This window comes from Podarcis liolepis (assembly GCF_965112155.1).
Source record: "Podarcis liolepis genome assembly, chromosome: 1".
Taxonomy (NCBI): domain Eukaryota; kingdom Metazoa; phylum Chordata; class Lepidosauria; order Squamata; family Lacertidae; genus Podarcis; species Podarcis liolepis.
This window is the reverse complement of record NC_139554.1, coordinates 127306101-127329447: the sequence shown is the minus strand read 5'-3', so window position 1 is coordinate 127329447 and position 23347 is coordinate 127306101.

Here is a 23347-nt window from a genome sequence, read left to right as displayed (position 1 = left end):
GAAGCCTTTTTGTCATAGGAAATGAAATCAGCCCTCGAAGACAAAAAGTGTTGTAAAAAAAATATTCTAAGCCCCGGGGTCACAATTTCAGCAAAAATCTGAAATTCTCCAGTTCACTCAAAAATGGTGCCAAACTGTTGCAAATTCTCCCCTGAAAGGTTTGGCGGTGGAAACAGAAGGCTTTTTGTCATAGGAAATGAAATCAGCCCTCGAAGACAAAAGCTGTGGAAAAAAAATTTTCTAAGCCCCGGGGTCACAATTTCAGCAAAAATCTGAAATTCTCCAATTCTCTCAAAAATGGTGCCAAACTTTTGCAAATTCTCGCCTGAAAGATTTGGCGGTGGAAACAGAAGGCTTTTTGTCATAGGAAATGAAATCAGCCCTCGACAACTTTACTTGTGGAAAAAAAAATTTCTAAGCCCCGGGGTCACAATTTCAGCAAAAATCTGAAATTCTCCAGTTCATTCAAAAATGGTGCCAAACTGTTGCAAATTCTCCCCTGAAAGGTTTGGCAGTGGAAACAGAAGCATTTTTGTCATAGGAAATGAAATCAGCCCTCGAAGACAAAACCTGTGGAAAAAAAATTTTCTAAGCCCCGGGGTCACAATTTCAGCAAAAATCTGAAATTCTCCAATTCTCTCAAAAATGGTGCCAAACTTTTGCAAATTCTCCCCTGAAAGTTTTGGCGGTGGAAACAGAAGCCTTTTTGTCATAGGAAATGAAATCAGCCCTCGACAACTTTACTTGTGAAAAAAAAAATTCTAAGCCCCGGGGTCACAATTTCAGCAAAAATATGAAATTCTCCAGTTCACTCAAAAATGGTGCCAAACTGTTGCAAATTCTCCCCTGAAAGGTTTGGCGTTGGAAACAGAAGCCTTTTTGTCATAGGAAATGAAATCAGCCCTCGAAGACAAAACTTGTGGAAAAAATTTTTTCTAAGCCCCGGGGTCACAATTTCAGCAAAAATCTGAAATTCTCCAGTTCACTCAAAAATGGTGCCAAAGTGTTGCAAATTCTCCCCTGAAAGGTTTGGCGGTGGAAACAGAAGCCTTTTTGTCATAGGAAATGAAATCAGCCCTCGAAGACAAAACCTGTGGAAAAAATTTTTTCTAAGCCCCGGGGTCACAATTTCAGCAAAAATCTGAAATTCTCCAATTCTCTCAAAAATGTTGCCAAACTGTTGCAAATTCTCCCCTGAAAGGTTTGGCGGTGGAAACAGAAGGCTTTTTGTCATAGGAAATGAAATCAACCCTCGAAGACAAAACCTGTGGAAAAAAAATTTTCTAATCCCCGGGGTCACAATTTCAGCAAAAATCTGAAACTCTCCAATTCTCTCAAAAAATGGTGCCAAAGTGTTGCAAATTCTCCCCTGAAAGGTTTGGCGCTGGAAACAGAAGCCTTTTTGTCATAGGAAATGAAATCAGCCCTCGACAACTTTACTTGTGAAAAAAAAAATTCTAAGCCCCGGGGTCACAATTTCAGCAAAAATATGAAATTCTCCAGTTCACTCAAAAATAATGCCAAACTGTTGCAAATTCTCCCCTGAAAGGTTTGGCAGTGGAAACAGAAGCATTTTTGTCATAGGAAATGAAATCAGCCCTCGAAGACAAAACCTGTGGAAAAAATTTTTTCTAAGCCCCGGGGTCACAATTTCAGCAAAAATCTGAAATTCTCCAGTTCACTCAAAAATGGTGCCAAAGTGTTGCAAATTCTCCCCTGAAAGGTTTGGCGGTGGAAACAGAAGCCTTTTTGTCATAGGAAATGAAATCAGCCCTCGAAGACAAAACCTGTGGGAAAAAAATTTTCTAAGCCCCGGGGTCACAACTTCAGCAAAAATCTAAAATTCTCCAATTCTCTCAAAAATGGTGCCAAACTGTTGCAAATTCTCCCCTGAAAGGGTTGGCAGTGGAAACAGAAGGCTTTTTATCATAGGCCAAGAAATCAGCCCTCGACAACTTTACCTGTGAAAAAAAAAATTTCTATGCCCCGGGGTCACAATTTCAGCAAAAATCTGAAACTCTCCAATTCTCTCAAAAAATGGTGCCAAAGTGTTGCAAATTCTCCCCTGAAAGGTTTGGCGTTGGAAACAGAAGCCTTTTTGTCATAGGAAATGAAATCAGCCCTCGAAGACAAAACCTGTGGAAAAAAAATTTTCTAAGCCCCGGGGTCACAATTTCAGCAAAAATCTGAAATTCTCCAATTCTCTCAAAAATGGTGCCAAACTTTTGCAAATTCTCCCCTGAAAGTTTTGGCGGTGGAAACAGAAGCCTTTTTGTCATAGGAAATGAAATCAGCCCTCGACAACTTTACTTGTGAAAAAAAAAATTCTAAGCCCCGGGGTCACAATTTCAGCAAAAATATGAAATTCTCCAGTTCGCTCAAAAATGGTGCCAAACTGTTGCAAATTCTCCCCTGAAAGGTTTGGCAGTGGAAACAGAAGCCTTTTTGTCATAGGAAATGAAATCAGTTCTCGAAGACAAAACCTGTGGAAAAATTTTTTCCTAAGCCCCGGGGTCACAATTTCAGCAAAAATCTGAAATTCTCCAATTCACTCAAAAATGGTGCCAAAGTGTTGCAAATTCTCCCCTGAAAGGTTTGGCGGTGGAAACAGAAGCCTTTTTGTCATAGGAAATGAAATCAGCCCTCGAAGACAAAACCTGTGGAAAAATTTTTTTCTAAGCCCCGGGGTCACAATTTCAGCAAAAATCTGAAATTCTCCAATTCTCTCAAAAACGGTGCCAAACTGTTGCAAATTCTCCCCTGCAAGGTTTGGCGGTGGAAACAGAAGGCTTTTTGTCATAGGAAATGAAATCAGCCCTCGAAGACAAAACCTGTGGTAAAAAAAATTTTCTAATCCCCGGGGTCACATCTTCAGCAAAAATCTGAAATTCTCCAATTCTCTCAAAAACGGTGCCAAACTGTTGCAAATTCTCCCCTGAAAGGGTTGGCGTTGGAAACAGAAGGCTTTTTGTCATAGGAAATGAAATCAGCCCTCGAAGACAAAACCTGTGGAAAAAAAAAATTCCTAAGCCCCGGGGTCACAATTTCAGCAAAAATCTGAAACTCTCCAATTCTCTCAAAAAATGGTGCCAAAGTGTTGCAAATTCTCCCCTGAAAGGTTTGGCGATGGAAACAAAAGCCTTTTTGTCATAGGAAATGAAATCAGTCCTCGAAGACAAAACCTGTGGGAAAAAATTTTTCTAAGCCACGTGGTCACAATTTCAGTAAAAATCTGAAATTCTCCAATTCTCTCAAAAATGGTGCCAAACTGTTGCAAATTCTCCCCTGAAAGTTTTGGCGGTGGAAACAGAAGCCTTTTTGTCATAGGAAATGAAATCAGCCCTCGACAACTTTACCTGTGAAAAAAAAAATTTCTACGCCCCGGGGTCACAATTTCAGCAAAAATCTGAAATTCTCCAGTTCACTCAAAAATTGTGCCAAACTTTTGCAAATTCTCCCCTGAAAGGTTTGGCGGTGGAAACAGAAGCCTTTTTGTCATAGGAAATGAAATCAGCCCTCGAAGACAAAACCTGTGGGGGAAAAAAAATTCTAAGCCCCGGGGTCACAATTTCAGCAAAAATCTGAAATTCTCCAGTTCACTCAAAAATTGTGCCAAACTTTTGCAAATTCTCCCCTGAAAGGTTTGGCGGTGGAAACAGAAGCCTTTTTGTCATAGGAAATGAAATCAGCCTTCGAAGACAAAACCTGTGGGGGAAAAAAATTTCTAAGCCCCGGGGTCACAATTTCAGCAAAAATCTGAAATTCTCCAGTTCACTCAAAAATGGTGCGAAACTATTGCAAATTCTCCCCTGAAAGGTTTGGAGGTGGAAGCAGAAGCCTTTTTGTCATAGGAAATGAAATCAGCCCTCGAAGACAAAAAGTGTGGTAAAAATTTTTTTCTAAGCCCCGGGGTCACAATTTCAGCAAAAATCTGAAATTCTCCAATTCTCTCAAAAATGGTGCCAAACTTTTGCAAATTCTCCCCTGAAAGTTTTGGCGGTGGAAACAGAAGCCTTTTTGTCATAGGAAATGAAATCAGCCCTCAACAACTTTACTTGTGGAAAAAAAAAATTCTAAGCGCCGGGGTCACAATTTCAGCAAAAATCTGAAATTCTCCAATTCTCTCAAAAACGGTGCCAAACTGTTGCAAATTCTCCCCTGAAAGGTTTGGCGGTGGAAACAGAAGGCTTTTTGTCATAGGAAATGAAATCAGCCCTCGAAGACAAAACCTGTGGGAAAAAATTTTTCTAAGCCCCGGGGTCACAACTTCAGCAAAAATCTGAAATTCTCCAATTCTCTCAAAAATGGTGCCAAACTGTTGCAAATTCTCCCCTGAAAGGGTTGGCAGTGGAAACAGAAGGCTTTTTATCATAGGCCAAGAAATCAGCCCTCGACAACTTTACCTGTGAAAAAAAAAATTTCTAAGCCCCGGGGTCACAATTTCAGCAAAAATCTGAAACTCTCCAATTCTCTCAAAAAATGGTGCCAAAGTGTTGCAAATTCTACCCTGAAAGGTTTGGCGTTGGAAACAGAAGCCTTTTTGTCATAGGAAATGAAATCAGCCCTCGAAGATAAAACCTGTGGGAAAAAAATTTTCTAAGCCACGTGTTGGAGGGGGATTTCCAGCCGCTGGCAGAGGACAGAGTGACTCCAGGAGACATAGGTGTAAAAACCCAAACTAAAACGAAGACTTTATTACTAAGCAAATAAACACAAACTCTGGTGGATGTTATTCCTGCAGGCAGGCAACAAAACTCAGCTTTTTTCCTTTATAGCATCGGTCACCTGCAGCCAATTAATCCCAGAAACATCTTAAAGGTATACACACATGTTTCTGTGCCGAATGTCCTCTAACACCCCCTCTCATTCAAACAGAAACAATAGTATTTTAAACAGAACAGAACATATTTACATATCACACACAGCAACTCCCAACTTTGCTACCAGTCGTGCATGTTTTTCAAAGGTTAACGCTTTTGTAAATACATCCGCCACATTTTGTGTTCTTTCACAATACTTCAGCATTATCTGGTTCTGTTTTACATTTTCAGCTACATTTTGATATTTAATTTCTAAATGCTTTGATTTGTTTCTAAACTGGTCAGATCCAGACAAGGCTATTACGGCTTGATTATCTTCCATAACTTGAATAGGATAATCACACTGTACGTTTATATCCTTGAGGATCTGAACATAAAATTTTACTTCATTACATAATTCCGACAATGCACAGTATTCGGCCTCAGTTGATGATGTGGCCACTATACTTTGTTTTTTGGATTTCCAACCTATTAAAGAATCTCCAAATTGAAATACCATTCCAGAAATTGATTTTTTATCAGGCAGGTTGGCCCAATCGCTGTCAACGTAACACTGCAATTTTGTGGACCCTGAAGATGGTAATCTTAAACAATAATCAAGTGTTTGCTTTAGATACCTTAAAATGCGTTTTAAACCTTTCCAGGCATTTTCTGTAGGACAGCTTACTAGTCTGCTTAGTATTCCAACTGCATAACTCAAATCTGGTCTGCTCCACAATGAAATGTATAATAAACTTCCAATTATTGAATGGTACATTTCAGGATTTACAGGTTCTGTGCATTCTCCTTTATTTTTGAAAAAACCTATTTCCATTGGGGTTTTTACTCCCTTGCAGTTTTGCACATTGTTTCTTTCAAGTAACTCCATTATTTTGTCTTTTTGACTCAACAAAAAACTTCCATCGCTTGTTCTTTGAATTTCTAAACCGAGATAATTTTTTACTGGACCCAAATCTCTTACTTTAAATTCCTTTCTTAGTTGTTCTGCAAATTTTTCCACTTGCTTGTCACCTTTTGTAGAGTAAAGCAAATCATCAACATAACACAAACACAATTCTTGTTTATCACCCTTTCCTTTAGTGTACAAGCAGTTATCAGCTAAGCTTCTTTTAAAACCAAGATTTTTTAAAGCATTATCAAGACACTCGTTCCAATTTCTAGCTGACTGTTTGAGCCCATAAATTGCTTTGTTCAATTTCTCCTGCCTCAAAACCTGGCGCTTGATTCATAAAAATTTCTTCTTGCAGATTTGCGTTAAGATAAGCTGTTTCAATATCAAAATGGTTTACCTTAAACCCACGTTGTGCTGCAAGAGCTAGCAATAAGCGTACACTTTCACTCCTTGCAGTAGGAGAAAAGGTTTCATCAAAGCTTTCACCTTTTCTTTGAGTAAAGCCTTGTGCTACCAGTCTGGCTTTGTACTTAACATCACCATCTGCCAAGTGTCTTATCTTATACACCCATCTACAGCCCACTGCCTTTTTTCCTTCTGGCAATGGCTCAATGGTAAAGACATTGTGTTCTGCTAAAGATTTCATTTCTGCTTTCATTGCATTTTTCCACCTTACTATTTCCTGGTGTGGTAACTTTAAAACTTCCTCATAATCACGAGGTTCCTTTTTCACATCACCAGTTTTAACTTCTTGTATAGTAAACCTTTCTGGAGGTACCCCCTTATTGCTTCTTTGTGACCTTCTAACTTGAACACTCTCCCCCTCTGAACTATCTTCCCCTTCTGATTCACCCTGCTCAGGAGAAATTGGTTCAGCTTTAGGAGATTGTGTACTGGGATCCTCATCCCCTGAATCCTCATCACTGTCACTTTCAGAACTTTCTTTAATTTGTGGCTTTTCTTCCTCAGATTTCACAAATTTATCTGTATCATCAGAAGATAACACAACTTCTGAATTTCCATGTAAACGAACCCAACCATCTTGCTCACAAAACTCTGCATGTCTTGATATTACAACTCTGCCATGCCCTAGTGCAAAACGATACCCCTTTGACCAAGTTTGACAGCCAACAAACCTAAGTTTCTTTGCCTTGGGCTCTCCTTTCCTTCTCTGTCCTTTTGGGATGTGAACCCAAGCCCAGCAACCAAAAGTTTTAACATGGTCCAAAAAGGGTTTTTTTTTCCATAAAGCAAAAAATGAGGGGTGTTGTTTATGGTAGAATGAAACAATCTGTTCTGTATGTAGTTAGCACACAGAATTCCTTCTCCCCAATACTTTCTGGATAGGCCAGAATCACTTAGCATTGAATCTAGCATTGTTTGTAAAGATCTTATCTTGCGTTCTGCAACTGAATTTTCTTCAGGCGAAAAAGGACACGATTTACGGTGACTAATACCACGCTTTTTCAACCAAACTTGGAGGGCTTCAGACATGAACTCGCCTCCATGGTCACTTTGCAACTGGGTAACTTTGTAGGGAAACTGCCTTTCTATATAGTTGACCCAATTCTTAATCAGTTGACCAGTTTCACTTTTGTGTTTTAACAAATATACCCAAGTATACCGGCTATAATCATCCACAAGAACCAAAAAAAACTTTGCTCCTCCTTCAGACTCTGCAAATGGCCCACAAAGGTCTGAATGTACTAAAGCAAATGGCCTCTTGCTAATTCTAGTACTTTCAGGATAAGACCCTCGCTTACTTTTAGACTCCTTGCAGGTATTGCAGTCTAGAAAAACTGGACATTTTTTCATTTTAATTCCCTTGCTTAATTCTGGCATTTTTGCAATACTGCGGAAATTGGCATGCCCCAAACGACGATGCCACAGATGCTGGCACTCATCATGCAAGGCTCTATTACAGGCTTTAACACATGCCCCAGACTCACTTACTAGCTGGTCTTTCAAAACAAACAAACCATTTTGTAGTGACGCTGTAACCACTTTTCCAGCTTTCTCTATTCTACAGCCTGAACCAGAAAAGGTTACTTTAAATCCCTGCTTAACAAGACTTGTAACTGAAAGCAAATTATTTTCTAAACTTGGTACACATAAAACATTGGTAAACTTGGTACTTAAACAGTTGATATTCACACTACCCTTTCCAGCTGACTCATGCACTGTTCCATCAGCTAGTACTACATTTACAGATTTACAAGGCTGCTTTTCTACAAGGGTTTGTGCAGACTTAACAAAAATGTTTGTCGCTGCTGAGTCTAAAATCCAGTCTTGTCCAATGTCGTGACTGGTGCCTCGAACTGCTGGACTCGACTCTTCCTGTCTCCTCGCTTCCAGCAAACGCAGGCCGCCCTTGTCTTGTATTTTCTCCCACAGACACAGTGCACTGTCGTACTAAATGCTTGGTTGACCCACAACGATAGCATCTTCTAACTGTGAACGCTGCTTCCTCTCTGTGGTCTACAACCTCTTTAGATTGCCGCTCCTCATCAGTTGCATATCTTTTACTGGACTGCCTCCCATTTCTGGAGTTACAGTGAGGGGTTGTGGCCTTCCTCTCATGGCGTCTTTCCTCCTCATCAAGCAAACGGCCAGTTAAGAAATGCATTGTTAATTGGCTTTCTGGGATTGCTTCCAGAGTCATCACTAAATTGTCCCATGACTCAGGAAGTGAAGACAGCACAATATAAACCTTTCTCTGTTCAGAAAAATGTTCCCCAAGTTCATTTAACTGTGAAAACAAATCACGCATTCTTTGAAGGTGTGTTGAAACACATTCACCCTCATTTAGTCTGGCTCGGTACAGAGCTCTCGTTAGAGTAATTTTGCTGCCAGCAGTGTCTCTAATATGTATTGCTCTCAGTGCTTGCCAAATCTCACTTGCTGTTTCAAGGTCTCGCACATGAGATAACTGAGACTTCTCTAAACTCAAAATTAAATTGGCATAGGCTTTGTCCTCCAGCCTTTGGTCTGCTTCATCTACTTCTTCATCCTCCTCTTTTACAGGAGGGTTAACAATAACAGTCCAACATTGTTCTTTCTTTAAAAACGCCTGCATCTGTAAACTCCATGACATATAATTGGACTCTCTCAGTTTCTCTACTGGAAAATAGGAAGCTCCCCCTTGAGCTCCAGCTCCAAGTCCAGCCATGGCGCCACCCAGCTTTCAGCTTTCCACTCAGTTCTTACTCACACGTGGCTTGAAGAAATGTTCGGCTCCTGGTCCCAAACAGACACTCCCTGCCGATGCCTTCACACAGCCAGCTGCTTGAGAAACGCTGAGTTGCTTCCAGTCTCTGGGTTCTTTTCACGCTCTGTCTCTGCCCACTCAGGACTGGGGACTGGGCCCATAACCTGTTGGAGGGGGATTTCCAGCCGGTGGCAGAGGACAGAGTGACTCCAGGAGACATAGGTGTAAAAACCCAAACTAAAACGAAGACTTTATTACTAAGCAAACAAACACAAACTCTGGTGGGTGTTATTCCTGCAGGCAGGCAACAAAACTCAGCTTTTTTCCTTTATAGCAATGGTCACCTGCAGCCAATTAATCCCAGAAACATCTTAAAGGTATACACACATGTTTCTGTGCCGAATGTCCTCTAAAAATCTGAAACTCTCCAATTCTCTCAAAAAATGGTGCCAAAGTGTTGCAAATTCTCCCCTGAAAGGTTTGGCGTTGGAAACAGAAGCCTTTTTGTCATAGGAAATGAAATCAGCCCTCGAAGATAAAACCTGTGGGAAAAAAATTTTCTAAGCCACGTGCTCACAATTTCAGTAAAAATCTGAAATTCTCCAATTCTCTCAAAAATGGTGCCAAACTGTTGCAAATTCTCCCCTGAAAGTTTTGGCGGTGGAAACAGAAGCCTTTTTGTCATAGAAAATGAAATCAGCCCTCGACAACTTTACCTGTGAAAAAAAAAATTTCTACGCCCCGGGGTCACAATTTCAGCAAAAATCTGAAATTCTCCAGTTCACTCAAAAATTGTGCCAAACTTTTGCAAATTCTCCCCTGAAAGGTTTGGCGGTGGAAACAGAAGCCTTTTTGTCATAGGAAATGAAATCAGCCCTCGAAGACAAAACCTGTGGGGGAAAAAAATTTCTAAGCCCCGGGGTCACAATTTCAGCAAAAATCTGAAATTCTCCAATTCTCTCAAAAATTGTGCCAAACTTTTGCAAATTCTCCCCTGAAAGGTTTGGCGGTGGAAACAGAAGCCTTTTTGTCATAGGAAATGAAATCAGCCCTCGACAACTTTACCTGTGAAAAAAAAAATTCTATGCCCCGGGGTCACAATTTCAGGAAAAATCTGAAATTCTCCAGTTCACTCAAAAATTGTGCCAAACATTTGCAAATTCTCCCCTGAAAGGTTTGGCGGTGGAAGCAGAAGCCTTTTTGTCATAGGAAATGAAATCAGCCCTCGAAGACAAAAAGTGTGGTAAAAAATTTTTTCTAAGCCCCGGGGTCACAATTTCAGCAAAAATCTGAAATTCTCCAATTCTCTCAAAAATGGTGCCAAACTGTTGCAAATTCTCCCCTGAAAGGTTTGGCGCTGGAAACAGAAGCCTTTTTATCATAGGCCAAGAAATCAGCCCTTGACAACTTAACCTGTGAAAAAAAAATTTCTAGGCCCCGGGGTCACAATTTCAGCAAAAATCTGAAATTCTCTAATTCTCTCAAAAACGGTGCCAAACTGTTGCAAATTCTCTCCTGAAAGGTTTGGCGGAGGAAACAGAAGCCTTTTTGTCATAGGAAATGAAATCAGCCCTCGAAGACAAAACCTGTGGGAAAAAAATTTTCTGAGCCCCGAGGTCACAATTTCAGCAAAAATCTGAAATTCTCTAATTCTCTCAAAAATGGTGCCAAACTGTTGCAAATTCTCCCCTGAAAGGTTTGCTGCTGGAAACAGAAGGCTTTTTATCATAGGCCAAGAAATCAGCCCTCGACAACTTAACCTGTGAAAAAAAAAATTCTAAGCCCCAGGGTCACAATTTAGGCAAAAATCTGAAATTCTCCAATTCTCTCAAAAAGGGTGCCAAACTGTTGCAAATTCTCCCCTGAAAGGTTTGGCGGAAGAAACAGAAGCCTTTTTATCATAGGCCAAGAAATCAGCCCTCGACAACTTAACCTGTGAAAAAAAAAATTCTAAGCCCCAGGGTCACAATTTAGGCAAAAATCTGAAATTCTCCAGTTCACTCAAAAATGGTGCCAAACTGTTGCAAATTCTCCCCTGAAAGGTTTGGCGGTGGAAACAGAAGCCTTTTTATCATAGGAAATGAAATCAGCCCTCGAAGACAAAAAGTGTGGTAAAAAATTTTTTCTAAGCCCCGGGGTCACAATTTCAGCAAAAATCTGAAATTCTCCAATTCTCTCAAAAATGGTGCCAAACTTTTGCAAATTCTCCCCTGAAAGTTTTGGCGGTGGAAACAGAAGCCTTTTTGTCATAGGAAATGAAATCAGCCCTCGAAGACAAAAAGTGTTGTAAAAAAAATTTTCTAAGCCCCGGGGTCACAATTTCAGCAAAAATCTGAAATTCTCCAGTTCACTCAAAAATGGTGCCAAACTGTTGCAAATTCTCCCCTGAAAGGTTTGGCGGTGGAAACAGAAGCCTTTTTGTCATAGGAAATGAAATCAGCCCTCGAAGACAAAAGCTGTGGAAAAAAAATTTTCTAAGCCCCGGGGTCACAATTTCAGCAAAAATCTGAAATTCTCCAATTCTCTCAAAAATGGTGCCAAACTGTTGCAAATTCTCCCCTGAAAGATTTGGCGGTGGAAACAGAAGGCTTTTTGTCATAGGAAATGAAATCAGCCCTCGACAACTTTGCTTGTGGGAAAAAAAATTTCTGAGCCCCGGGGTCACAATTTCAGCAAAAATCTGAAATTCTCCAGTTCACTCAAAAATGGTGCCAAACTGTTGCAAATTCTCCCCTGAAAGGTTTGGCAGTGGAAACAGAAGCATTTTTGTCATAGGAAATGAAATCAGCCCTCGAAGACAAAACCTGTGTAAAAAAAATTTTCTAAGCCCCGGGGTCACAATTTCAGCAAAAATAAGAAATTCTCCAATTCTCTCAAAAACAGTGCCAAACTGTTGCAAATTCTCCCCTGAAAGGTTTGGCAGTGGAAACAGAAGCCTTTTTGTCATAGGAAATGAAATCAGCCCTCGAAGACAAAACCTGTGGGGGGAAAAAAATTTTCTAAGCCCCGGGGTCACAATTTCAGCAAAAATCTGAAATTTTCCAATTCTCTCAAAAATGGTGCCAAACTGTTGCAAATTCTCCCCTGAAAGGTTTGGCGGTGGAAACAGAAGCCCTTTTGTCATAGGAAATGAAATCAGCCCTCGAAGACAAAACCTGTGGAAAAAAAAATTTCTAAGCCCCGGGGTCACAATTTCAGCAAAATTCTGAAATTCTCCAATTCTCTCAAAAATGGTGCCAAACTGTTGCAAATTCTCCCCTGAAAGGCTGGCGGTGGAAACAGAAGGCTTTTTATCATAGGAAATGAAATCAGCCCTCGAAGACAAAACCTGTGGTAAAAAAATTTTTCTAAGCCCCGGAGTCACAATTTCAGCAAAAATCTGAAATTCTCCAATTCTCTCAAAAACGGTGCCAAACTGTTGCAAATTCTCCCCTGAAAGGTTTGGCGGTGGAAACAGAAGGCTTTTTGTCATAGGAAATGAAATCAGCCCTCAAAGACAAAACCTGTGGAAAAAAAAATTTCTAATCCCCGGGGTCACAACTTCAGCAAAAATCTGAAATTCTCCAATTCTCTCAAAAATGGTGCCAAACTGTTGCAAATTCTCCCCTGAAAGGGTTGGCAGTGGAAACAGAAGGCTTTTTATCATAGGCCAAGAAATCAGCCCTCGACAACTTTACCTGTGAAAAAAAAAAATTTCTAAGCCCCGGGGTCACAATTTCAGCAAAAATCTGAAACTCTCCAATTCTCTCAAAAAATGGTGCCAAAGTGTTGCAAATTCTCCCCTGAAAGTTTTGGCGGTGGAAACAGAAGCCTTTTTGTCATAGGGAATGAAATCAGCCCTCGACAACTTTACCTGTGAAAAAAAAAATTGTAAGCCCCGGGGTCACAATTTAGGCAAAAATCTGAAATTCTCCAATTCTCTCAAAAATGGTGCCAAACTGTTGCAAATTCTCCCCTGAAAGGTTTGGCGGAAGAAACAGAAGCCTTTTTATCATAGGCCAAGAAATCAGCCCTCGACAACTTAACCTGTGAAAAAAAAAATTCTAGGCCCCGAGGTCACAATTTCAGCAAAAATCTGAAATTCTCTAATTCTCTCAAAAATGGTGCCAAACTGTTGCAAATTCTCCCCTGAAAGGTTTGCTGCTGGAAACAGAAGGCTTTTTATCATAGGCCAAGAAATCAGCCCTCGACCACTTAACCTGTGGAAAAAAAAATTCTAAGCCCCAGGGTCACAATTTAGGCAAAAATCTGAAATTCTCCAATTCTCTCAAAAAGGGTGCCAAACTGTTGCAAATTCTCCCCTGAAAGGTTTGGCGGAAGAAACAGAAGCCTTTTTATCATAGGCCAAGAAATCAGCCCTCGACAACTTAACCTGTGAAAAAAAAAATTCTAAGCCCCAGGGTCACAATTTAGGCAAAAATCTGAAATTCTCCAATTCTCTCAAAAATGGTGCCAAACATTTGCAAATTCTCCCCTGAAAGGGTTGGCAGTGGAAACAGAAGGCTTTTTATCATAGGCCAAGAAATCAGCCCTCGACAACTTTACCTGTGAAAAAAAAAATTTCTAAGCCCCGGGGTCACAATTTCAGCAAAAATCTGAAACTCTCCAATTCTCTCAAAAAATGGTGCCAAAGTGTTGCAAATTCTCCCCTGAAAGGTTTGGCGATGGAAACAAAAGCCTTTTTGTCTTAGGAAATGAAATCAGTCCTCGAAGACAAAACCTGTGGGAAAAAAATTTTCTAAGCCACGTGGTCACAATTTCAGTAAAAATCTGAAATTCTCCAATTCTCTCAAAAATGGTGCCAAACTGTTACAAATTCTCCCCAGAAAGGTTTGGCGGTGGAAACAGAAGCCTTTTTGTCATAGGAAATGAAATCAGCCCTCGACAACTTTACCTGTGAAAAAAAAAATTCTAAGCCCCGGGGTCACAATTTCACAAAAAATTTGAAATTCTCCAATTCTCTCAAAAATGGTGCCAAACATTTGCAAAGTCTCCCCTGAAAGGTTTGGCGGTGGAAACAGAAGCCTTTTTGTCATAGGAAATGAAATCAGCCCTCGACAACTTTAACTGTGAAAAAAAAAATTCTAAGCCCCGGGGTCACAATTTCAGCAAAAATCTGAAATTCTCCAATTCTCTCAAAAGTGGTGCCAAACTATTGTAAATTCTCCCCAGAAAGGTTTGGCGGTGGAAACAGAAGCGTTTTTGTCATAGGAAATGAAATCAGCCCTCGAAGACAAAACCTGTGAAAAAAAAAATTCTAAGCCCCGGGGTCACAATTTCAGCAAAAATCTGAAATTCTCCAATTCTCTCAAAAACGGTGCCAAACTGTTGCAAATTCTCCCCTGAAAGGTTTGGCGCTGGAAACAGAAGGCTTTTTATCATAGGCCAAGAAATCAGCCCTTGACAACTTAACCTGTGAAAAAAAAAATTCTAAGCCCCGGGGTCACAATTTCAGCAAAAATCTGAAATTCTCCAATTCTCTCAAAAACGGTGCCAAACTGTTGCAAATTCTCCCCTGAAAGGTTTGGCGGTGGAAACAGAAGCCTTTTTGTCATAGGAAATGAAATCAGCCCTCGAAGACAAAACCTGTGGGGGAAAAATTTCTAAGCCCCGGGGTCACAATTTCAGCAAAAATCTGAAATTCTCCAATTCTCTCAAAAACGGTGCCAAACTGTTGCAAATTCTCCCCAGAAAGGTTTGGCGGTGGAAACAGAAGCCTTTATGTCATAAGAAATGAAATCAGCCCTCAATGGCAAAACCTGTGGAAAAAAATTTTTCTAAGCCCCGGGGTCACAATTTCAGCAAAAATCTGAAATTCTCCAATTCTCTCAAAAATGGTGCCAAACTGTTACAAATTCTCCCCAGAAAGGTTTCTGTCAAAAATGGTGCCAAACCTTTGCAAATTCTCCCCTGAAAGGTTTCGCGGTGGAAACAGAAGGCTTTTTATCATAGGCCAAGAAATCAGCCCTCTACAACTTTACCTGTGGAAAAAAAAAATTCTAAGCCCCGGGGTCACAATTTCAGCAAAAATCTGAAATTCTCCAATTCTCTCAAAAACGGTGCCAAACTGTTGCAAATTCTCCCCTGAAAGGTTTGGGGGTGGAAACAGAAGCCTTTTTATCATAGGAAATGAAATCAGCCCTCAAAGACAAAACCTGTGGGAAAAAAATTTCTAAGCATCGGGGTCACAATTTCAGCAAAAATCTGAAATTCTCTAATTCTCTCAAAAATGGTGCCAAACTGTTGCAAATTCTCCCCTGAAAGGTTTCGCGGTGGAAACAGAAGGCTTTTTATCATAGGCCAAGAAATCAGCCCTCTACAACTTTACCTGTGGGAAAAAAAATTTCTAAGCCCCGGGGTCACAATTTCGGCAAAAATCTGAAATTCTCCAATTCTCTCAAAAACGGTGCCAAACTGTTGCAAATTCTCTCCTGAAAGGTTTGGCGGAGGAAACAGAAGCCTTTTTATCATAGGAAATGAAATCAGCCCTCAAAGACAAAACCTGTGGGAAAAAAATTTCTAAGCATCGGGGTCACAATTTCAGCAAAAATCTGAAATTCTCTAATTCTCTCAAAAATGGTGCCAAACTGTTGCAAATTCTCCCCTGAAAGGTTTGTCGCTGGAAACAGAAGGCTTTTTATCATAGGCCAAGAAATCAGCCCTCGACAACTTAACCTGTGAAAAAAAAAATTCTAAGCCCCGGGGTCACAATTTCAGCAAAAATCTGAAATTCTCCAATTCTCTCAAAAACGGTGCCAAACTGTTGCAAATTCTCCCCTGAAAGGTTCGGCGCTGGAAACAGAAAGCTTTTTATCAAAGGCCAAGAAATCAGCCCTTGACAACTTAACCTGTGAAAAAAAAATTTCTAGTCCCCGGGGTCACAATTTCAGCAAAAATCTGAAATTCTCCAATTCTCTCAAAAACGGTGCCAAACTGTTGCAAATTCTCCCCAGAAAGGTTTGGCGGTGGAAACAGAAGCCTTTATGTCATAGGAAATGAAATCAGCCCTCAAAGACAAAACCTGTGGAAAAAAAATTTTCAAAGCCCCGGGGTCACTATTTCAGCAAAAATCTGAAATTCTCCAATTCTCTCAAAAATGGTGCCAAACTGTTACAAATTCTCCCCAGAAAGGTTTGGCGGTTGAAACAGAAGACTTTTTGTCATAGGAAATGAAATCAGCCCTCGAAGACAAAACCTGTGGTAAAAAAATTTTTCTAAGCCCCGGTGTCACAATTTCAGCAAAAATCTGAAATTCTCCAATTCTCTCAAAAATGGTGCCAAACTTTTGCAAATTCTCCCCTAAAAGGTTTGGCGGTGGAAACAGAAGCCTTTTTGTCATAGGAAATGAAATCAGCCCTTAACAACTTTACCTGTGAAAAAAAAATTTCTAAGCCCCGGGTTCACAATTTCAGCAAAAATCTGAAATTCTCCAATTCTCTCAAAAATGGTGCCAAACTGTTGCAAATTGTCCCCTGAAAGGTTTGGCGGTGGAAATAGAAGCCTTTTTGTCATAGGAAATGAAATCAGCCCTCGAAGACAAAACCTGTGGGGAAAAAAAATTCTAAGCCCCTGGCTCACAATTTCAGCAAAAATCTGAAATTCTCCAATTCTCTCAAAAATGGTGCCAAACATTTGCAAATTCTCCCCTGAAAGGTTTGGCGGTGGAAACAGAAGCCTTTTTGTCATAGGAAATGAAATCAGCCCTCGACAACTTTACCTGTGAAAAAAAAAATTCTAAGCCCCGGGGTCACAATTTCGGCAAAAATCTGAAATTCTCCAATTCTCTCAAAAACGGTGCCAAACTGTTGCAAATTCTCTCCTGAAAGGTTTGGCGGAGGAAACAGAAGCCTTTTTATCATAGGAAATGAAATCAGCCCTCAAAGACAAAACCTGTGGGAAAAAAATTTCTAAGCATCGGGGTCACAATTTCAGCAAAAATCTGAAATTCTCTAATTCTCTCAAAAATGGTGCCAAACTGTTGCAAATTCTCCCCTGAAAGGTTTGTCGCTGGAAACAGAAGGCTTTTTATCATAGGCCAAGAAATCAGCCCTCGACAACTTAACCTGTGAAAAAAAAAATTCTAAGCCCCGGGGTCACAATTTCAGCAAAAATCTGAAATTCTCCAATTCTCTCAAAAACGGTGCCAAACTGTTGCAAATTCTCCCCTGAAAGGTTTGGCGCTGGAAACAGAAAGCTTTTTATCATAGGCCAAGAAATCAGCCCTTGACAACTTAACCTGTGAAAAAAAAATTTCTAGTCCCCGGGGTCACAATTTCAGCAAAAATCTGAAATTCTCCAATTCTCTCAAAAACGGTGCCAAACTGTTGCAAATTCTCCCCAGAAAGGTTTGGCGGTGGAAACAGAAGCCTTTATGTCATAGGAAATGAAATCAGCCCTCAAAGACAAAACCTGTGGAAAAAAAATTTTCAAAGCCCCGGGGTCACAATTTCAGCAAAAATCTGAAATTCTCCAATTCTCTCAAAAATGGTGCCAAACTGTTACAAATTCTCCCCAGAAAGGTTTGGCGGTTGAAACAGAAGACTTTTTGTCATAGGAAATGAAATCAGCCCTCGAAGACAAAACCTGTGGTAAAAAAATTTTTCTAAGCCCCGGTGTCACAATTTCAGCAAAAATCTGAAATTCTCCAATTCTCTCAAAAATGGTGCCAAACTTTTGCAAATTCTCCCCTAAAAGGTTTGGCGGTGGAAACAGAAGCCTTTTTGTCATAGGAAATGAAATCAGCCCTTAACAACTTTACCTGTGAAAAAAAAATTTCTAAGCCCCGGGTTCACAATTTCAGCAAAAATCTGAAATTCTCCAGTTCACTCAAAAATGGTGCCAAACTGTTGCAAATTGTCCCCTGAAAGGTTTGGCGGTGGAAATAGAAGCCTTTTTGTCATAGGAAATGAAATCAGCCCTCGAAGACAAAACCTGTGCGGAAAAAAAATTCTAAGCCCCGGGGTCACAATTTCAGCAAAAATCTGAAATTCTCCAATTCTCTCAAAAATGGTGCCAAACATTTGCAAATTCTCCCCTGAAAGGTTTGGCGGTGGAAACAGTAGCCTTTTTGTCATAGGAAATGAAATCAGCCCTCGACAACTTTACCTGTGAAAAAAAAAATTCTAAGCCCCGGGGTCACAATTTCAGCAAAAATCTGAAATTCTCCAGTTCACTCAAAAATGGTGCCAAACTGTTGCAAACTCTCCCCTGAAATTTTTGGCGGTGGAAACAGAAGCCTTTTTGTCATAGGAAATAAAATCAGCCCCCGAAGACAAAACCTGTGGAAAATTTTTTTTCTAAGCCCCGGGGTCACAATTTCAGCAAAAATCTGAAATTCTCCAATTCTCTCAAAAATGGTGCCAAACTCTTGCAAATTCTCCCCTGAAAGGTTTGGCACTGGAAACAGAAGGCTTTTTATCATTGGCCAAGAAATCAGCCCTTGACAACTTAACCTGTGAAAAAAAAAATTTCCAAGCCCCAGGGTCACAATTTCAGCAAAAATCTGAAATTCTCCAATTCTCTCAAAAATGGTGCCAAACTGTTGCAAATTCTCCCCTGAAAGGTTTGGCGGTGGAAACAGAAGCCTTTTTATCATAGGAAATGAAATCAGCCCTCGAAGACAAAACCTGTGGAAAATTTTTTTTCTAAGCCCCGGGGTCACAATTTCAGCAAAAATCTGAAATTCTCCAATTCTCTCAAAAATGGTGCCAAACTGTTGTAAATTCTCCCCAGAAAGGTTTGGCGGTGGAAACAGAAGCCTTTTTCTCATAGGAAATGAAATCAGCCCTCGAAGACAAAACCTGTGGTAAAAAAATTTTTCTAAGCCCCAGGGTCACAATTTCAGCAAAAATCTGAAATTCTCCAATTCTCTCAAAAATGGTGCCAAACTTTTGCAAATTCTCCCCTGAAAGGTTTCGCGGTGGAAATAGAAGCCTTTTTATCATAGGAAATGAAATCAGCCCTCGAAGAGAAAACCTGTGGGGAAAAAATTTTCTAAGCCCCGGCGTCACAATTTCAGCAAAAATCTGAAATTCTCCAATTCTCTAAAAAATGGTGCCAAACTGTTGCAAATTCTCCCCTGAAAGGTTTGGCGCTGGAAACAGAAGGCTTTTTATCATAGGCCAAGAAATCAGCCCTCGACAACTTAACCTGTGAAAAAAAAAATTCTAAGCCCCGGGGTCACAATTTCAGCAAAAATCTGAAATTCTCCAATTCTCTCAAAAACGGTGCCAAACTGTTGCAAATTCTCCCCTGAAAGGTTTGGCGCTGGAAACAGAAGGCTTTTTATCATAGGCCAAGAAATCAGCCCTTGACAACTTAACCTGTGAAAAAAAAAATTCTAAGCCCCGGGGTCACAATTTCAGCAAAAATCTGAAATTCTCCAATTCTCTCAAAAATGGTGCCAAACTGTTACAAATTCTCCCCAGAAAGGTTTCTGTCAAAAATGGTGCCAAACTTTTGCAAATTCTCCCCTGAAAGGTTTCGCGGTGGAAACAGAAGGCTTTTTATCATAGGCCAAGAAATCAGCCCTCTACAACTTTACCTGTGGAAAAAAAAATTTCTAAGCCCCGGGGTCACAATTTCAGCAAAAATATGAAATTCTCCAATTCTCTCAAAAACGGTGCCAAACTGTTGCAAATTCTCCCCAGAAAGGTTTGGGGGTGGAAACAGAAGCCTTTTTATCATAGGAAATGAAATCAGCCCTCAAAGACAAAACCTGTGGGAAAAAAATTTCTAAGCATCGGGGTCACAATTTCAGCAAAAATCTGAAATTCTCTAATTCTCTCAAAAATGGTGCCAAACTGTTGCAAATTCTCCCCTGAAAGGTTTGCTGCTGGAAACAGAAGGCTTTTTATCATAGGCCAAGAAATCAGCCCTCGACAACTTAACCTGTGAAAAAAAAAATTCTAAGCCCCAGGGTCACAATTTAGGAAAAAATCTGAAATTCTCCAATTCTCTCAAAAACGGTGCCAAACTGTTACAAATTCTCCCCAGAAAGGTTTGGCGGTTGAAACAGAAGACTTTTTGTCATAGGAAATGAAATCAGCCCTCGAAGACAATACCTGTGGTAAAAAAAATTTTCTAAGCCCCGGTGTCACAATTTCAGCAAAAATCTGAAATTCTCCAATTCTCTCAAAAATGGTGCCAAACTTTTGCAAATTCTACCCTGAAAGGTTTGGCGGTGGAAACAGAAGCCTTTTTGTCATAGGAAATGAAATCAGCCCTCGAAGACAATACCTGTGGTAAAAAAATTTTTCTAAGCCCCGGGTTCACAATTTCAGCAAAAATCTGAAATTCTCCAGTTCAATCAAAAATGGTGCCAAACTGTTGCAAATTGTCCCCTGAAAGGTTTGGCGGTGGAAATAGAAGCCTTTTTGTCATAGGAAATGAAATCAGCCCTCGAAGACAAAACCTGTGGGAAAAAAATTTTTCTAAGTCACAATTTCAGCAAAAATCTGAAATTCTCCAGTTCACTCAAAAATGGTGCCAAACTGTTGCAAATTCTCCCATGAAAGGTTTGGCGTTGGAAACAGAAGGCTTTTTGTCATAGGAAATGAAATCAGCCCTCTAAGACAAAACCTGTGGAAATTTTTTTTTCTAAGCCCCAGGGTCACAATTTCAGCAAAAATCTGAAATTCTCCAATTCTCTCAAAAATGGTGCCAAACTGTTGCAAATTCTCCCCTGAAAGGTTTGGTGGTGGAAACAGAAGCCTTTTTGTCATAGGAAATGAAATCAGCCCTCTAAGACAAAACCTGTGAAAAAAATTTTTTCTAAGCCCCGGGGTCACAACTTCAGCAAAAATCTGAAATTCTCCAATTCTCTCAAAAACGGTGCCAAACTGTTGCAAATTCTCCCCTGAAAGGTTTGGCGGTGGAAACAGAAGTCTTTTTGTCATAGGAAATGAAATCAGCCCTCGAAGACCTGTGGAAAAAAAATTCTAAGCCCCGGGGTCACAATTTCAGCAAATATCTGAAATTCTCCAGTTCACTCAAAAATGGTGCCAAACTGTTGCAAATTCTCCCCTGACAGGTTTGGCGGTGGAAAAAGAAGGCTTTTTGTCATAGGAAATGAAATCGGCACTCTAAGAGAAAACCTGTAGAAAAAAAAATTTTCTAAGGCTCGGGTTCACAATTTCAGCAAAAATCTGAAATTCTCCAATTCTCTCAAAAATGGTGCCAAACTTTTGCAAATTCTCCCCTGAAAGGTTTGGCGGTGGAAACAGAAGGCTTTTTGTCATAGGAAATGAAATCAGCCCTCGAAGACAAAACCTGTGGGAAAAAAATTTTCTAAGCCCGGGGGTCACAACTTAAGCAAAAATCTGAAATTCTCCAATTCTCTCAAAAATGGTGCCAAACTGTTGCAAATTCTCCCCTGAAAGGTTTGGCGGTGGAAACATAAGGCTTTTTGTCATAGGAAATGAAATCAGCCCACGACAACTTTACCTGTGGGAAAAAAAATTCTAAGCCCCGGGGTCACAACTTCAGCAAAAATCTGAAATTCTCCAATTCTCTCAAAAATGGTGCCAAAGTGTTGCAAATTCTCCCCTGAAAGGTTCACTCAAAAATGGTGCCAAACTGTTGCAAATTCTCCCCTGAAAGGTTTGGCGGTGGAAACAGAAGGCTTTTTGTCATAGGAAATGAAATCAGCCCTCGAAGACGAAACCTGTGGGAAAAAATTTTTCTAAGCCCCGGGGTCACAATTTCAGCAAAAATCTGAAATTCTCCAATTCTCTCAAAAATGGTGCCAAACTGTTGCAAATTCTCCCCTGAAAGGTTTGGCGGTGGAAACAGAAGGCTTTTTGTCATAGGAAATGAAATCAGCCCTCGACAACTTTACCTGTGAAAAAAAAAAATTCTAAGCCCCGGGGTCACAATTTCAGCAAAAATCTGAAATTCTCCAGTTCACTCAAAAATGGTGCCAAACTGTTGCAAATTCTCCCCTGAAAGGTTTGGCGGTGGAAACAGAAGGCTTTTTGTCATAGGAAATGAAATCAGCCCTCGAAGACAAAACCTGTGGGAAAAAAAAATTCTAAGCCCCGGGGTCACAACTTCAGCAAAAATCTGAAATTCTCCAATTCTCTCAAAAATGGTGCCAAACTGTTGCAAATTCTCCCCTGAAAGGTTTGGCGGTGGAAACAGAAGGCTTTTTGTCATAGGAAATGAAATCAGCCCTCGAAGACAAAACCTGTGGGGAAAAAATTTTCTAAGCCCGGGGGTCACAACTTAAGCAAAAATCTGAAATTCTCCACTTCTCTCAAAAACTGTGCAAAACTGTTGCAAATTCTCCCCTGAAAGGTTTGGCGGTGGAAACAGAAGTCTTTTTGTCATAGGAAATGAAATCAGCCCTCGACAACTTTACCTGTGGAAAAAAAAATTCTAAGCCCCGGGGTCACAATTTCAGCAAAAATCTGAAATTCTCCAATTCTCTCAAAAATGGTGCCAAAGTGTTGCAAATTCTCCCCTGAAAGGTTTGGCGGTGGAAACAGAAGGCTTTTTTTCATAGGAAATGAAATCAGCCCTCGAAGACAAAACCTGTGGGAAAAAAATTTTCTAAGCCCCGGGGTCACAATTTCAGCAAAAATCTGAAATTCTCCAATTCTCTCAAAAATGGTGCCAAACTGTTGCAAATTCTCCCCTGAAAGGTTTGGCGGTGGAAACAGAAGGCTTTTTGTCATAGGAAATGAAATCAGCCCTCGAAGACAAAACCTGTGGGGAAAAAATTTTCTAAGGGTTCACAACTTAAGCAAAAATCTGAAATTCTCCACTTCTCTCAAAAATGGTGCCAAAGTGTTGCAAATTCTCCCCTGAAAGGTTTGGCGGTGGAAACAGAAGGCTTTTTTTCATAGGAAATGAAATCAGCCCTCGAAGACAAAACCTGTGGGGGAAAAAATTTTCTAAGCCCCGGGGTCACAACTTCAGCTAAAATCTGAAATTCTCCAATTCTCTCAAAAATGGTGCCAAACTGTTGCAAATTCTCCCCTGAAAGGTTTGGCAGTGGAAACAGAAGTCTTTTTGTCATAGGAAATGAAATCAGCCCTCGAAGACAAAACCTGTGGGGAAAAAAATTTCTGAGCCCCGGGGTCACAATTTCAGCAAAAATCTAAAATTCTCCAATTCTCTCAAAAATGGTGCCAAACTGTTGCAAATTCTCCCCTGAAAGGTTTGGCGGTGGAAACAGAAGGCTTTTTGTCATAGGAAATGAAATCAGCCCTCTAAGACAAAACCTGTGAAAAAAAAATTCTAAGGCTCGGGGTCACAATTTCAGCAAAAATCTGAAATTCTCCAATTCTCTCAAAAATGGTGCCAAACTGTTGCAAATTCCCCCTGAAAGGTTTGGCGGTGGAAACAGAAGGCTTTTTGTCATAGGAAATGAAATCAGCCCTCGAAGACAAAACCTGTGGGGAAAAAAATCCTAAGCCCCGGGGT